Source organism: Macaca fascicularis, chromosome 1, assembly GCF_037993035.2.
Source record: "Macaca fascicularis isolate 582-1 chromosome 1, T2T-MFA8v1.1".
NCBI classification, from domain to species: domain Eukaryota; kingdom Metazoa; phylum Chordata; class Mammalia; order Primates; family Cercopithecidae; genus Macaca; species Macaca fascicularis.
The window spans coordinates 178,254,827-178,272,812 of record NC_088375.1 but is presented as its reverse complement, the minus strand read 5'-3'; the positions used below and the strand labels follow the sequence as shown (position 1 = coordinate 178,272,812).

General features: G+C 44.1%; 1 protein-coding gene across 6 annotated transcripts in view; it reads right to left on the bottom strand.

Moving 5' to 3' along the window:
- Nucleotides 1–6,056: 6,056 nt before the first annotated feature.
- LOC107127367 (uncharacterized) overlaps nucleotides 6,057–17,986 on the bottom strand; it is a 79,135-nt gene continuing 67,205 nt past the window's right edge. For 5 of the 6 annotated variants that reach the window (XR_012419733.1, XM_074005890.1, XM_074005894.1 and 2 more), the window contains 3 exons: nucleotides 11,280–11,425; nucleotides 9,527–9,719; nucleotides 6,057–6,538 (listed from right to left, as the gene is read on the bottom strand). The gene's annotated coding sequence lies outside the window, so the exon portion shown is untranslated. The remainder of the gene's footprint in view (nucleotides 6,539–9,526; nucleotides 9,720–11,279; nucleotides 11,426–17,986) is intronic. The other variant, XM_065521903.2, reaches the window with a different exon arrangement.

The window sequence follows — 17,986 nt, the reverse complement described above, 5'->3', positions numbered from 1 at the left end:
TTTTTAGTAGAGACGGGATTTCCTCATGTTGGCCAGTCTGTTCTTAAACACCTGACCTCAAGTGATCTGCCTGCCTCAGCCTCCCAAAGTGCTGGGATTACAGGCATGAGCCACTGCACCCAACTTATTGCTTATTTTTCATTTATATCTTCACCTTCCTCATGAGCTTGATCCTCTACACCTTCCCCGCTACTAAAGATATTGATATCACCTCCCAGATGACATCATACTAGTTCTCTCCTCACAGGTTGATTTTCGGGGTAAATACCTCTCCTGGTTTGGCTGTGCTCTGGAGGCCTCCCACGTTCATCAAACCCACTTCCCAATGAGTTATATGCCCAAGAGGCCACTCACCCTCATAAATAGGAATAGAATAAGTAGAACTTAGGGGAAAATCTTGGTGAAATTTGGAAGGAGCAGGAAGGTGTGCCTGCTTCATGAGGGGAGAACCCGCATGCATATCCTTGGGAGGAAAGAGATCATGAACTTCCTGGAAGTAGAGCCTGAACTCTATACTAGGAGTGGACTAGTGGAAAGCCCTCCACCAAAAGACAAGTTGTAGGAGGCCCAAGAGAGATGTAAGTATGTTCCATATAGAGTCAAATGAAAAATCAATATAGGTTCTCTTTAATGTTGATTATCTGGCTGGGTGTGGTGGCTCATACCTATAATCCCAGCACTTTGGGAGGCTGAGGCAGGTGGATCACTTGAGGTCAGGAGTTCAAGACCATCCTGGTCAGCATGGTGAAACCCCATCTCTACTAAAATACAAAAATTACCCTGACATGGTGACACATGCCTGTAGTCCCAGCTACTTGGGAGGCTGAGGTACTAGAATCACTTGAGCCTGGGAGGCAGAGGTTGCAGTAAACTGAGATCGTGCCACTGCACTCCAGCATGGGCAACAGAGCGACACGCCATCTCAATAAAATTTAATTTAATGTAAAGGTTGAATTAAACTAAAGAGCTTTTGCATGGCAAAAGGAAAAGTCAGAAGAGTAAGCAGACAACCCACAGAGTGGGAGAAAATCTTCACAATCTATACATCTAACAAAGGACTAATATCCAGAATCTACAATGAACTCAAACAAATTAGCAAGAAAAACACAAGCAATTCCATCAAAAAGGGGCTAAGGACATGAATAGACAATTCTCAAAAGAAGATATACAAATGGCCAACAAACATATGAAAAAATACTCAACATCACTAATGATCAGGGAAATGCAAATCAAAACCACAATGTGATACCACCTTACTCTCACAGAATGGCCATAATAAAAAATAATAATAAAAATAGATGTTGGCATGGATGTGACGAACAAGAAACACTTCTACACTACTAGTGGGAATGTAAACTACTACAAGCACTATGAAAAACAGTGTGGAGATTCCTTAAAGAACTAAAAGTAGAACTACCAGTTGAACCAGCAATCCCACTACTGGTTATTTACCCAGAGGTAAATGAGTCATTATACGAAAAAGGTACTTGAACACACATGTATATAGCAGCACAATTTGCAGTTGCAAAAATGTGTAACCAACCCAAATGCCCATCAATCAACGACTAGATAAGGAAACTGTGGTGTATATGTATATGATGGAATACTACTCATCTATAAAAAGGAATGAAATAATGGCATTCACAGCAACCTGATTGAGACTGGGGACTATTATACTAAGTGAAGTAAATCAGAAATGGAAAACCGAACATTGTATGTTCTCACTTATAAGTGGGAGCTAAGCTATGAGGATGCAAACGCATAAGAATGACATAATGGACTTTGGGGACTCAGGGGGAAAGGGTGGGAAGGGGGTGAGTGATAAAAGAATACAAATTGGGTGCAATGTATACTACTTGGGTGATGGGTGCACCAAAATCTCACAAATCACCACTAAAGAACTTACTCATGTAACCAAACACCACGTGTTCCACAATAACTTATGGAAATAAAAAAGAATAAAAATAAATTTTAAAAAACATAAAAATAAAAGTTTTGACTTTAGAAAAAAAAAAAGTTGATTATCAGTTCATGCTTCCGGGGATGTTGCCTATATCTTTTTAAGCTCTGTATACCTTTCTTTAATTATTGACTGTTTCTGATTTTCGGGGTTCTCCCTGCTTCCAGGATTGTTCCGCTCACATTCAGCCTCAGAAGTAGCCAGAGACTTTGCTATCTGCCTGCTGAGAATCCATCACTGGTTTCCCATCTCTGGTGAAGCCTCAGCTCCTTGGTCTGGACACATGCTCTGCAGGACTCACGCCTGCCTACTTATTAGGCAGCTATCTCCATCACAAGACTGTCAGTCCCTTGAAAGCAGCAACTTAATCTTCATTTCTGTGTTCCTATCACTGAGTGCCACACCTGACACATAATGGACACTCCAAATGGTGATTGTATCAATTGATGAATTAATCAGTATCACACAAAAGTGCTCCCAGTTGAAATCCAATTCTGATTATTTAATTTCTCATCTTTCTGTGAGAAACAAATCAAGGTGCTTCATTGTTTTCAACCCCATCAGTGGGCCCGGACCTTGCCAAAGCAGACCACAGGACTGAGGGATTCTGCCGACAGGACTGCCTCCCACATCAGTGTCTGTAAGACCAAGGTCCTTGAAAACTTAGCCTGCTCAGCTGTAGAAGTGCAAAATATCTAGTAGCCACTGAGAGCCTGCAGTTAAGCAGATATTTTTCTAGTCTGAACCCACACACCCAGATAGCCCCAGGGGACACTAAGGCCAAATGAACGTCCGCTCGCACAGGAACTTGACTCCCCACGGAGGCCACCCTAACACCAAGCCCACCCGTCTTACTGCCCAACACCCGGTGGTCTGACACCCACTTCCTCTTCCACGTTCCACAACAATGACATCTCCTGCAGTCCAGTCTAGCTTCTGTTCCCACTTGCCTTCATTCCAGAATGCCTCATGGAATGGTTTCTGTTTCCAAGTTTTCTCCCAAGAATGAGAAAATCCTCTGCTGTCCGGCAAAGCCACTGCCTTTTATTGCACTCAGCAGGCTTTAACTGAAGAGTTCTCTCAATGGTTCACTGCTCTGTGAAGCTGGTAGCTGCTTTCTTACCATAGATCCTCCTTACCTCTCCAAGGCACAAAATAGCCCAGAAAGGGATGCACGAAGCAAACATCAGCCAAGTAGACACTTGTCGACCTGGTGACATTTCTGCCAACTTGTGACTCTTTACATGGGGAAACCTGGCAGGCAGTTGGAATGGGGATGCTGGGGAAAGGCTATATATGTGCTAGAAAGAGCAAGGACTACAAAGCCAGGAGGGTTTGGTTTGGTTAGGGTTAGGTTGTTGCAACTGGTTGTGGAATGTCTGACAACTCATCTTTCTTAGCCTGCTTTGCCAACAATCTATGAAGTTAGGCAGGTAGGAATCTGCCTCATATTAGCAAGTAGAGGATCAGATAGCCTATGCCTTCCCTGGCCACCAGATCCTTTCTTCGTAAAAACTAGAATAATTCTCCCTTGAATCTTCTCAGCAACTTTCTCAGGTTTAGAGTGGTTTAACAGCTTTTCAAGGACATATATTTACTGTATAGAACTTGGATGGAACATGATTCTATCTCATTTCCAAACCTCATCTCCCGAGTTTCATGTTTTCAAAGTAAAATAAGATATATTCATAATCTCTGCCTTTAGTGAACTCAAGTTTCGGAGCAGAAAAGCTACACTTACATCTAAAAGTGAGTGTTTTGTGCCTCTGTATAGTTAGGAGAGTCTTCTTGGATGAGATGAGATATACGGGCTTTGAAGAATGAATTTGATCCACCCCTTTTTCTCCTGACTACTGGAAAAACTGGATCAAAATTTGTGGCTTCCCAGTAGCAAGTATAATAGACCTGTTAACATCTTTAATATAAGTACTTTTCTCACCTGCCTATAGCTTTTTCCTCCTTTCCTAGGTTTTGTTTATCTTCTCTTTGCCACACAATTTTACTTGAAGTGTACTTTATCTTGTTTTGAGTATATCTTTGAAAGTAAGCTGCATTCAACTATTTTGTAAACTAGGTAGAGGATAGGTAAACAAATTATTCACAGCATGAGAATAGTTCTCTACTCCACCCATACCTAAGTGTACACAGGCAAATATAGCCACTGCTTGGCCAGTTACTGGTTTCAGTGCTTATTTTTTGTCAGCCCCCTGACTTCAAAGCTTTCTCATTTCTGCAGTTGGGACCATTTGCCCTCGCCCACTCTACCTATAGCTCCCTAATTACAGATCTTGAGGCCCCCTGATGTGGGCAGTTGGGGTTTGGAGGAACAAGTACATTAACCTGCTAGGCCTGCTCTGAGGATGTTCCCACTTTCAGTGAAAGTGTTCAGAGTACTTCTTTCAGGCCATGGCTCAGCCCTATCAGAAGTGCTGGGTCCCCAGCTATCCCGGGACCCAGCCCCTGCTGAGATTTCCTGTCCAATCCCCAAATTCCTCCTGGATTAGCATTTCACTCTTGCCAGACCCCATCCTGGAGCCTTCAGTCCTAGCACCAACCCAAAAGCCTTCAGCTGTGGTGGGAAATGAGCACAAAGCGGCAAACAGGAGACATCAGGCACAAACTTGGAAGGAAAAGAGTCAAGGCTGTGCTCAGAGTTGACCTCTAAAATCAGTGGGTCAGAGCAGAGATACTGAGTCACCTCAAGAACACAGAAGGGCTCCTCGACACAAGAGGCTGAATACCCTACATGACGATGTCGACATTTCTGAAGAAACATGAGTCATGTTGCAGAGGTGACCCACTATTAAAAAGAGAAGGTCACAAAGTCAAACCAAGGGGCTCTGCCTGTGGAGAAGATTCTTCCAAACAACTTGTATTGGCAGCCCCATTGGTAGGACCATCCCTACTATGTGATAATTGAGATGCCTTATTCAGATGACATTATGCATTTCATATGTCCATTTCTCCTTGTTCCCATTTCATGCTTGCCACACAACCTTGCATACAGGATTTCATTTTCCCAGTAGGTCTGATTTCAAGGAAAGCATGAGTGTTCAGGCCAATTGGAGAATTCCAACTCTGGAACCCTGATTTAGCAAGCTAGTAATTTGGTTTCTGAGATCTCCTTCTATCTTATGAGCATAGTCTATCCTTCAGAAGCTACCCCTGAGTCGCACTGCCAGATACATCTACTCACAAGGGAGATGTCTATGTCTAAAAGTCTGCAGGAGTATGGAGAATTCACCAAGGGACGGAATGTCAAGTTGTGAAACTCTTTGCCGGCTGAGTCATTTGGGGACCTTGTGTAGCACATGCAGCTCCCAACAAGAGCACTCTTTCCCACATTTGAGATTCTGTTTCTCCCCAATTCCTGTGGGCTGCTGCCCACAGGAGTGGATGTCTGCTCCCTACTGTCTGCCTCCTGTTGGGATGCCAGTATACCTCCTTCCCATAATCGACCTCGCTAGCCCTGGTGGATTTCTTAGCACCAGCTCTCTGTCTGGACTGCCCAACACAGTCCCCAGGGAGCAAGCATACTTTGGTAGGTGAGTACTGTGTAGTTGGACCACTCTCCAACCAGTGGGTGAGAACAGTTACCAGCACTCAGCCCCTCTCCATCCAACCTGTGCTACTGCCTTACCAAACTCAGACTCATACTTTCCTTCCCACCTGGCTCCCTGACCACTTCTACCCAACTCAGCTCAGGCAGGAAATGGTTACCTGGTTACCTTGGGTAACCAACATATTAAGACTTTTCATATCCTAATACAGAGCATTAGTCAAACTGGATCAAGAGGCAAGAAAGTGAGATTGAAAGAATATGGACTTATTAAAACAAATATTTCATGTTTGGCTATCCAACAAGCAAAAGTCTTTTTATACTCACTTTTTGTTGAAGATGCAGGGAAACAGGAATATTCACACACTTGTGGTGGGAAATTAAATGTTTGTAAGTTTCCTGTTGGGGGGTCAAGTTGGCAATATGGTATATTGAAATGTCTTTAAAACCAAAATGCACTTTTAATCATCAATCTCACTTCTAGGAATTTATCCCAAGGAAGTAAAGATACACACAAAGATTAAACTACAAGGATGCTTACCGCAGCATTTTTAATATTAGTAAAAAGCTAGATGTAATCTAAATATTTAGCAACAGAAGATCAGTTAAATAAACATTACATTCATAAAATGAAATACTATGCAGTCTTTTTAAATAATACAGAAATATGTTTATAGATACAGAAAGACATTTATGACACATTGGTTTTTTTTTGTTTTTGTTTTTGTTTTTTGAGACGGAGTCTCGCTCTTTGCCCAGGTTGGAGTGCAGTGGTGCAATCTCAGCTCACTGCAAGCTCCGCCTCCCGGGTTCACGCCACTCTCCTGCCTCAACCTCCGGAGTAGCTGGGACCACAGACGTCGGCCACCACGCCCGCCACCACGCCTGACTAATTTTTTGTATTTTTAGTAGAGACAGGGTTTCACCATGTTAGCCAGGATGGTCTCGATCTGCTGACCTCGTCATCTGCTCACGTCGGCCTCCCAAAGTGCTGGAATTACAGGCTCGAGCCACCGTGCCTGGCAACACATTGTTAAGCAGAAAAGCTAGTTACAAATATATACATTGGGAAAAAAATCTGGAAAGACATCAATGTGATTGTAGCTCTTGTATCTGAATGGCAGAATTTATGGATAATTTTATTTTTTTGCTTGTTTATCAGTATTTTCTCAATTTTAGATAATAAATATGCTTTACTTGTGTAATAGAAAATAAAATAAAATACAATTTGCTTTTTTAAGGGGTATGGACATGGTATTCACACAGACTTGGGTTCAAATCCCAGCTAGACCACCAAACAGCAGTGTGACCACAGAGACATTACTTACATCGCCTGAGCTTCAGCTTCTTCATATCCAATATGGATATAACGGCACTTTCCTCCTGAGGTGGTCTTGAGGTTTCCGCGTGAAAGCATAAATAAAGTGCTTGGCGCAGGGTAGATACTGAGCTACATTTTCCCCCTTTCTTCCTGGATGTCCAAAAATAACTGAGAAAACCATTTACAAGTACAACATGTTCAAACACGCCAAGTCATGTAAAATGTAGATCCGGAAATTATGAGAGACTAGTATTGAGTGCTTCCGCCTAACTCTTTTCTCTCTGATCTCCCCAACTCCATGCAGTGCAGCCGCAGATGCAGAGATTGCCGTTATTAACCAAGGTGTCTTGAAGGTTCGGAGGCCCTCCAGGTGGACTAAAGCAGGCTGTGTTACCCAGCCCCATCAGCAGGTGGGGTCGGTCTCACCTGGGGTCCTCGTTCAGCCTGGAACGCCTCCTCACCAGGCATCAGGCTGTATGTCATAAGGGGCAATTCCATCAGTTACTGCACACATTCGAGACCCTCTCTCACTCTATCTGCTCCCACCTCAATCCAGTTCCTGTTCGTGCCTCCGCCTCCATTTACCGTCTCACTCTTACCACTTAGGATTTTAGCCTCTTCATAGGGGAACTTGGTTATCTATCAGGATTCTGTCAGGAATTTGTCCTGCCTTCTGCCAACTGCTCATTCATTTCCTCACCAAACTTTATAACTGCTTAATGGGTGCTAAGCTTTGTGCTAGGACTAAGAGATGAATCAGAGACAGCAGACCCTGATCTTGGGGGAGCGTCACAGCCTACCCCAAGGCTTCAGGTGGGGAAAACAGACTGGAACACAGACCATAACCAATAGCTATTATAACAGCACTACAATGCTGTGTTATAGTAACTATTATCATTATAATCCTTACCTAACACTTGTTATATACTGGGAGTTGTTCTAAGCACTTTATATATGTTAAGCTTCACTTAAGCATTACAGCCTACCTACAAGATAGGTTAAAACGATCTCTATTTGATAGATAAAGGAAGTGAGGCACGGAGAAGTAAAGTAACTGGCCCAGGATAGCACAGTTGGTAAATGGCAGAACCAAGATTTGAACTGAGGCTTCTTTCCACTCTGAAAAATGACCGAGGATTCTAAAGGAGGTTTTGTTTATGTGGGTCATGTCTAGTGATATTTATCATGTCAGAAATTAAAATAGAGAACTTCTAAAAACACTTATCAATTCCCTTAAAACAACAATAATAAACCTGTTACATATTAATCTAAATAATAAATTTTAACGAAAAAAATCCGTAGCAAAATTAGTAAGAAGAATGCTATTGTTTCACATGTTTGCAATCTCTTTAATGTCTGACTTATTAACATACAAAGTAGATTCACATATCTTTTGCATTCAGCCTATTGTCTTGTGTTATTTGATTGAAGTATATGAAGAAACCTGTCCTCAAACAGTCATGAAGTTGGATAAGGGAGAAGCATTTTAATAATCTGTTCAGATAACTGTGGACATTCCTCTTTGATAGTACACCAAAACTCGACAAGTGGTGGATTTTCAAAGGGTCACTGCCATGTGGAATCTGAAACCAGCTCACAGTGAAAGATACAAGTTTTCAAAAATCCCAATTTTTCATTTGAACTCTCAAATTTTATCACTGGCAGTACATACTGACATTTGTTTTTCTTTAAGTAACTTCATTTCCTTGAAGCCCTGACTTCATCATTTAAATACATATATGTGTGGGTGGATACGTGTGGGGGTGTGTGCAGGTGTTGTGTCTGCCAATTGCAGTGTGTTTGTCAATTGTTCTTTCCAGGAAAATGGTTTTCTATGGAGAAAATGGCTACTTCAGCTCCCAACACACTCACTCACTCTGGTGCTTTTCCTTGAGACCACCACTGTGCTTTTGTAGGCAACAGAAAAGCTTTACCCACACTTCTCATCTCATCACACCAATCATTAAAAAGACAGGCCAGGCACTCGAAGGCTGAAGTTTAACAAATTTGATCATTTTTATTGCTTCATCAAGGACATTAAGTGAAACTGTCTTTTTTCTTCCTACCATGCGCATGTGGTGGTGAGTAATACAATGATAACCACTGCAGTTTGCTACCACTACCTTGATCCAAACTAAAGCACCAGCTCTTTACCACTGTTGCTTTTACACCATCAGTTTAAACATCAACCAGTGAAAAGGGAAAATTACATCTTAGTAGCATTATAAAAATAGTTCTGATCTCATGAACCTCTGAAAGTACCTCAGGTTCCTCCAGGTTCCTCCAGGGTCCTCAAGCCACACTGAGAACCATGGCTCTATACTGTATAATCCAGGATAAACCTGGGGTTTTGTCAGCTTCTTCACTGATCAAAGTTCAGATTAAAGCCCAACCCTGAGCTCAGAAGCCTCAGGATCTGGACAATCTTTCTCTGGCCAGCCCTTGTCCCTCATCTCTCAGAGCTAGGCCAAGTCTCTTGAACTCCAAGCTCTAACTTACGATTCTCACTGAAGACCATCTATCCCTCAAGTCAGACCAACCATAGGCTGGACGAAACCTCAGTTCACCTCACCCTTAAGACACTCATTAGACTTCTAGCCACTCAGGGAAAGAGAAAAAAGAGCAGAACTCCCATCTGGAGCCCTTACTGTGTGCCAGGCATGACATTCTTTAATTCAACTCTCACCTCCACTCTGCTAGCAAGGAAACTGAGGCTCAGGGAAGCAGGGTGCCCACGCAGATCTGTCTGACATGAAAGCTAAGCCATGGTGCCGCCTTCTGGTCAGTTCCCACAGTCTCATTCCTGGCCCCGCCTGGACTTCCTCCCCTTCGTGTCTGCTGGCTGGTAAGGTTCCAGCATGCCTCACAACCAAAATTTCCTGAAATGAGAAAATTCCCAGCACCAGCGGTTTTAATCATCCAGTGTCTGAATTCCTAATAGTCACAAATCACTCAGATGTTGGAAACTATGAGACACACCACTCTCCGGAATAGATCATTGATAAAGTCTGAGCTGGGTTCACTTCTGCCATTGTTGGAGACCAGGCGGTGCAGGCTCTCCTTTGGGGAGTATTTCCACCCAAGCCGATGGTTTGTCATCTCTGTCTTTGTCCTGCACACGGGAGTTGACATCCTCTGGCCCCTGCCTCTTCCTCAGCACCAGGGGCTCCCTGGAAGAGCCAGGACCCATTCAAAAAAAGTCACAAAACAACTCCCCAGGATGTGACCAGGATAAGAATCACATCCTAAGATTCAGCTTCAGGAAAGTTTATCCCAAAATAAACCCAACACTGAAGTAAATAAAGCATTAGGAATATTTTGGGAGAGCAATTTCACAGAACTACAAAAAAGGAAAAAAAAGATACTATTGTCAACAGCCTTTGTTCAGACATTCTATATTTCTGGCACATCTTGTTAAGTGGTGGTTTTGTATCTGACATTTATGCAAGGGGGAAATGACCCATGTTTATGAAAATTATACCATTTCTTCTAAGGGTAAGAGTGTCCTTTAAGCACTGGTTTGAGATAGGGCAGAGAGCTTGATGAGGATTCAAGGTTGTGATGATTAAAGCCAGGGTAGGAGGAACATGTAATTTGTGCAAAAGAACCCGGGGAACAACAGTTAAGGAAGAACTCTGTTGAATATTTACAAAGGGGACGCTGCTTTGCAGTCTTGTTTCCCTAGGAGGAAGAGGGAACACAAACAGAAAGTTTTTATGATTTCACAGAACAAGAGAAGGCTCAACACTTGGCATAAAACAAGATAAAGTGTTTGGGATGATGGACACCCACTAAGCCCATCTCCACTTGCACATTCAACCAAAACAGACAGATTCTATTAGTATCAGCTTCACTAATGTGATTGCATTCATCCATTCATCCAATATTTAACAAATACTGTGTATTATACTCCGCTAAGCACTGGGAATGACACAGTGATGAAAACACAGTCTGTGCCCTTCAGAAGCTCTTAGGACAGCAAGAAAAACAGATCTGTGAAGAGGCGATGATAAGAAGGTAATGAGTGCTCTAAATTTTGACAGGAGGCCGGACGTGGTGGCTCACACCTGTAATCCCAGCACTTTGGAAGGCCAAGGAGGGCAGATCACCTGAGGCCAGGAGTCTGAGATCAGACAGGCTAACATGGCAAAACCCCATCTCTATTTAAAAAAAAAAAATATATATATATATATATATATATATTTAGCTGGGTGTGGTGGCACGCACCTCTAGTTCCAGCTACTTGGGAGGCTGAGGCACAAGAATCAATTGAACCTGGGAGGCAGAGGCTGCAGTGAGCTGAAATTGCACCACGCATTCCAGCCTGGGCAACAGAGGGAGACTCTGTCTCTAAATTAATTAATTAATTAATTAATTAAAATAAATTTGATGAGGAAGTAGGAATCCAGGGAGGCTTCCTAGTGATGATGACAGTTGACCTCAAAATCCCAGAGAGGATGATGACTGGAGATGGATGCGGATGGTCATTCCAAAGATCTCAATCAACAACTTTCTTCAGTCTTTCCTCTTCAGTGCATTTATCACTCCATTTAAATTTTCCAGAATTGGTAAAACTTCTATGGGCCTTAATTGAAATATGGTAAGAATAACTTATTACATTTGACTTAGGAAAACTGCATGATCCAGTGGTGAAAAACCACAGGTCTGGGGACAGACAGACCTGGGTTTGAGTTCTGCCACTGCCACTTGCCAGCTGTGGGGACGTCACTCACCCAGTCAGGTCCATGCCCACCTCACAGGGATGTTGCAAGAAATAACATGAAGCAATTGAAGCATCTGGCACCTAATAATATTCTGTTCTTCCCCTAAGATCCTGTGACTACATCCCAAACATCCTCCAGTTCCATGGGTGACTGTTACAACCCCACAGCCTTCCTTCATCCCAGCTGCCACCATCTCTCACCTGCACTATGTGATAGCCTCTGGACTTTTGTCCCCACTTCCTACCTCTGTCCCCTTTGGTCTGTTTTTCACAGAGCAGCCAAAAATGCTTGAAAATGCATGGTGCTCAGGCCTTTTCTCCGCTTCACACACTCCCACAGTTCTCCCTTGACCTCTGATAAATTTGAAACTTTAGAACAGCTTTCATGGCCTTCATTGTTCAGCCCCTGCTCCCCTTTCAGCCTGGTTTGCCTCCCACTACCCCTTTCCACTCCATGCTCACGTTTGCCCATGGACTTCTGCCTGGAACACCATCCCTGCTGCACACCTCTTCTCCTGCATGCTAATGCCTCTCCATTCCCAATGCTTCCCGGAGGAAGCCCTATGCTTTGATGCTTCTTCCAGGAAGCAACCCATGATTTCTGACCACCACAACCACCCCAAGCAACACTGGATTCAGTGCTCCCTCTCTGTCCTTCCTCCCTTCCATTTTTTCCTCCATTTATCATAGTCTTACAATCTACTCCTCTGTATCCATCACTAGATAGTCATTTCTTATGAATAGGTTTTGAAGCTTTTATCCCATATCTGACCTATTTTGAATGAATGAATAATCTCACAACTAATGAATGGCAGTGATGAGATTAAAACTCAGGTCAATCTCATCCCCAAACGTATGGGTTTCCATCATCCCAGTTGAAACCTAACTAAAAACTGTAGTGCCATCCCCCCTCCATTGCCTCACACCCCCAATGGGTCTGCTCCCACCAGTCCCCCACTCTGCCCCCCAACACACACACACACACACACACACACACACACACACACACACACACACACACACACACACACACACCTAGCTTAGGGTCCCTCTATTTGGCATGGATTCACTTTCTGCCAGGAATGCATATTTTCCTTGCGGGCTGAGGCACTATATGGACTGTACTAAAAACACTCAACCCACTGATTCTGGTGAAATCATTTTGGAGTGACAAGGATAGGCAGGGACTTTCCTGGGCTCAGGACTCTAGCCGGGGAGTGGCAAAAGCCACACTGCAACTCAACTCAGGAGAAAATGCCTGGAAATTTGAGCCAGCTGTTTTTTTCTTACTCATCAAAGTGCATTGAGTCAACCCTTGATCTTTTGTCAATATTTGCAGACCGAAAACACGACAAACCACCCCCTGTGCCGCCAGAGTGTAGACACGAAATCCCCTGGGGTAAAACAGAAATTTCATAACTGGCTGTAGAGTTACTGTTTTTGCCTTTTGGAAGCTTCCACCTTGTGATGGGAAGAGCACTGTCAGCCCAACACAGAAACTCTGCCGCCTGGAGTCACGTGCATCCAGATGCAAAGGGACTTGAATGTCATGCTAAAGAGTTTGGGTAATAACAATGATAAAATGCTACTTATTGAGGTAGACGTGTTTAATGTGTCTTCTTTCATCCTGAAGGCTAAGAATTTGTACAGCCATGTTACAGATTTGGAAAATGATGTGAAGAGAAGCTAAGAGATTTGCCATTGCCACTCAGCTGCCAAAGGTCAGAGGCAGGATTCTAGTCTGTCCCCTTTGTTCCATCACCCCTGCCTCCCCCTGGGCCCAGCCACCATCACCTCTCCCTGGGGGAGCTCCTAATTGTTCTCCCTTCTTCCTCTTGTGCCCTCCTCCAACCTATCTCCAGCCAAAGTGATCTTTAACAATGTAAACCCAGTTGTATCACTCTTTCCAGTATAATGGTCATTACTTCTACTTCTCAGCCTCCATCCTCCAGCCATTGTCCGGCAATTCGGGCAGAATTCACTCCTGCTCAGAAGGTGAGTAGATGCGGTAGTGCCACTGGCTCTGCTACAGGAATTGGTTAGCAGGACTTTGCATCTACCTGGCCACAGACATTGGGAAGGTGTGAAAAAAGGCCGTCAGCTGGATGCTCAAGACTGAATTCTGAGATTGTGGGGGTGATGCTCTTGCTCTCATTCCTGTCTGCAGGTAGCCATCCTGTGAGGAAGAAACCAGCCCAAGGAAGATACTAACCTACAGAAGAAGGACGTGGCCAGAGTAATCACATAGACCCAGAGTTGGAGCCCTGACTGTACCACACCCCAAGCCTTCCCACCTTTCAACCTCTCAGTGATGGTGAACCAATAAATCCTTTCTATTGTTCAAGCCAGTGTGAGTTAGGTTCGCTATAACTTGCTGCAGAAAGTCTCCTGAGTGGTTCAGATACCTGTTGGTGCTCCTGGAATTGCATCCAGATGCCCTACCTTAGTATTAAAATCTCACTCAACTCTAAGATCAGTGAGTCGGGAGGGTGAGGGCTAGATTTTCATTGACCCTGGTATTGCCAGCTCCTGCTAGACATCAATCTGGCACAGAGCAGACAATGTTAACTTTTTTTCCTTAAAGGAGTAAAACCCAGGTCTCTTTTCAGTGTCTTATCAGCCTCCCAAAGGCAGGGAATCCCACTGGGATCCCTGATCACCTACCAGAGCCACCTCTCTGCAGTCGACTGCATTTTGCTAGACATCGGCCTTGCTGTCCACCTTCCCCATCAGCGTCCTCACGGAGACCACCATGAGGGAGGGGCAGCAGGTCTGAACTTGAGGCTATGTCCAGCAGTGTGTCTGAGCTCCAGGTACCCAGGAGGGGTCCATGGTCAAGCAATGCCCAGGGCACAGGATGGTGCAAGCAAGATGTAAACAAGATGCAAGCAAGATGGTGCAAGGAGATGCAAACAAGGTGTTTGCAAGGAGATGTTTGCAACAAGATGTTTGCAAGGAGATGCAAACAAGATGGTGCAAGGAGAGCCTCCAAAACAGTCTGGAATTCACACAAGTAAATGGGAGGGACTTCAGAGCCATTGTGATTTGGGCAGCGATAAATATGACCAACAGGGTGACCAGTGGACCATGAGAAACATCCACGTGTAGGGTCAAAGAACATTGCATTCCTTTGTTTATCTAACCCACATCCTCCTTCCTGTCTTAGGGCCTTTGCACTGCCCTTTCCTCAGACTGATTGCCCAGTTACTCTACCTCATGACCAACCTCTGTCTTAACTCTCTGCAGAGTGCTTATCAATGGCTGATTGCATTTGTTTGCTTTTGTTTCTCTGTCCATGAGAGCAAGGACCTTGATTGTCTTATTTATCACTACTTCTCTCATATCAAAAATCCCTCCATAGTCCTGACTCAACAGCTCATGCCTATAATCCCAGCACTTTGGGAGGCTGGGAAGGGAGGATTGCTTGAGGCTAGGAGTTTGAGACCAGCAACATGGCAAGACCCCATTAAAATAAAATAAAATAAAAATTATCCAGGCGAGGTGATGTGTGTCTGTAGTCCCAGCTACTGAGTGGGGCTGGGGTGGGAAAACCACTAGGGCCTGGGAGGTTGAGGCTGCAGTAAGCCCTGATCACAACGCTGCATTCCACCTGGGCGACAAAGCGAGACCCTATCCCCCCGACAAAAAAAACAAAAACAAAAACAAAACTCCCCCCATAAATACACATTAAATAAATGAACAGTTGCCCTGCCCCCTCCACTCAGAGGCCCACCCCCTTCAATTGTGAACTTGGTCTCATCAGTCAAGTACATTCAGATGTGATCTCCTCACAGGCGCCTCCACCTCCCTCATCCCATGTAATCCCTCCCCCACCTCACTTATTTCCTTCATGCTCTTTAGGGCAATATAAAATTATCTCATGTATTTGTGTTTACTTGTTAGTTATCTGCCTTTCTCCTGCGAATGTAAACTATATCTTTCCTTGTCCCCAGGGGAGATCACTTCCAGACTTTAAGTAGGTGCTCAATAAACTTTTGTGGCGGGAATGAACAGCAAGGGAGGAAATGAATCTCCAGGGCTCTGGAACCAGTGGACATAAGAAGATAAAGAAAGAATCAAAGTTGATTTCAGAGTAATTCTGTGAGGTAAACAGGGTGGTTTTTTTCTACCATGGCTGTTGAGAGATGAGGAAAGCAAAGTTTACAATGTTGTGACCTCATCAAAATAGCTTGTCTGGTGAAGTCCATAGTTGAACTTGGGTCTGATTCCTTTTCCAGTTCCTTTTCTTTTGAATCATGCAGCTTTCCTGTTGAAACTCATTTACATAGATGCTAAAAGTATCAGCAATCTCCTCTCTGCAAGTCGCTCCAAATTCTTGCAAGGTGGAGCATGGCTGTTTGAGAAGCCATCACTGAATCTCCTAATGTGTTGGCCCTCACAAGGCTGCAGTTATATCGCTTTCATGAGACACCAGCAACCAATAGCAGCCTGGCATTGTAAAAGTTTCTCCGTGCCTTCGTGCTACAGCCAGGCCTCTGGCTTCTCTCTTTCTCTCAATTATTACCTTAACCATGCCCTGGAGACCTAAGGAGCCAGTTTATTTTGACTGGGAGATTGTTAAACTGCAGGAGGCAAACCAGAGACACTGCCAGGCTGTGATTTCCATTGCTCCACATGACCAGGGGGTGCTGAGAATAGCCAAGGCCGCTTCCTGCTGGAGGAGGAAATGGCAGTTTCCTCAACTCCAGGAAACCTTACTTCCTCTCTGGTGCCTAGCTCCGTGTTAACCAATTAGACAGCTTCTTCCCACCCCAGACCCCAGAGACCCGGCCCAAGCCTGGAGAAGACATCCTGTTTCCCCTGAGGAAGTGGCCCAGATTGAAGGAGCCACTAGGGTATTTGAGGGGGGAGTGAGTAGGGAGTAGGGCAGGAAGGGGCTGACAAGGAGTAGTAACAGTGGTATCCAGTGTCTACTAAGAACCACAGCCCCACTGCCACCCCCACTCCTTTGTCCTGACCCTGAGAGATCTCAATGCACTTGGCAAACTCTTACTGGCCTTTGTAGTCCAAAGTCTTCCCGTGATCCCGTCTCATCCTCAAGCCGGCTCCTCCATCCACCGTCTCTCTTCTGTATACCATCCCAGTCCAAAACACAATGCCAGCCCTTTCTTGGTTTCTACAGAAAACAGGCTCACACCACACATTCCAGGAGTTTAGAAACGTTGCTGAGCACTAAGTGGGCACCAGGCACCATCACATTGCCTGGCAGATAGCCTCATGCAGACAGCTCTGGAGCCAAGCTTCCTGGGTTCAAATCCTGCTTCATATCCTCTGTCCCCAGCTAGCTATGCCTTGTCGGGTGGGTCATTTAACCCTCTAGGTCTCATTTTTTCCTCTATTTCCCCCTATCTATGGGAATAGTGGTAATTAGCCCTTCAGGGTTGTAGGGAGATGCAATGGGACAAAGCACTGGGCTTATAGCTCAGTACTCAGTGATGGTCATTATTGTTTCACTCTGCCTCCTCCTCCATTTCGGAAGCAGGGGGGAAAAAACGCACAAAACCCTTTCCTTGTCTCTTGAAGAATAATAGTACCCTTTCCCTGAAACCTTGGCACTAGCCAGTATCCATGCTTGGGAATTTCAGTTTCTACAGGAACCAATCTTCCGAGGATATTTTTCTGAGTGCTCTACTTGTGTGTGGGATTTGAGTGAATAAAACCTTCCCAATCTCATTATCATTTATTACCATTTAATATCAACCACTCACTAAATAACTTATTATCTCATTTTTAAAAATAAACTTCCTATCTTAGAATAGTTTTAGACTCACAGGAAAAATTGCAGAGGTAACAGAATTTCCAGATACTTCACACCCAGTTTCCCCAAATCTTAACATCATATGTGAATGTGGTATATTAGTTAAAATTAATGAACCAATATTAATATACTATAATTCACTAAAGCCCATGGTTCCTCCTTAGGTTTTACATAGTGTCTTTCTTTCTTTTCTTTCTTTCTTTCTTTCTTTCTTTCTTTCTTTCTTTCTTTCTTTCTTTCTTTTTCTTTCTTTCTTTCCTTTCTTTCTTCCTTCCTTCTTTCCTTCTTTCTTTTTCTTTTTCTTTCTTTCTTTCTTCTTTCTTTCTGTCTTTTCTTTCTTCCTTTCTTTTCTGTTCTTTCTTTCTTTCTCTCTCTCTCTCTCTTTTTTTTTTTAGATGCAGTCTCCCTCTGTCACACAGGCTGGAATGCAGTGGCACGATGTCAGCTCACTGCACCCTCCGCCTCCCAGGTTCAAGCAGTTCTTCTGCCTCAGCCTCCTGAGTAGCTGGGATTACACCACCACCATGCCCGGCTAATTTTGTGTATTTCTACTAGAGATGGGATTTCAGTACGTTGGCCAGACTGGTTTCAAACTCCTGACCTCAGGTGATCCACCCGCCTTGGCCTCCCAAAGTGCTGAGATT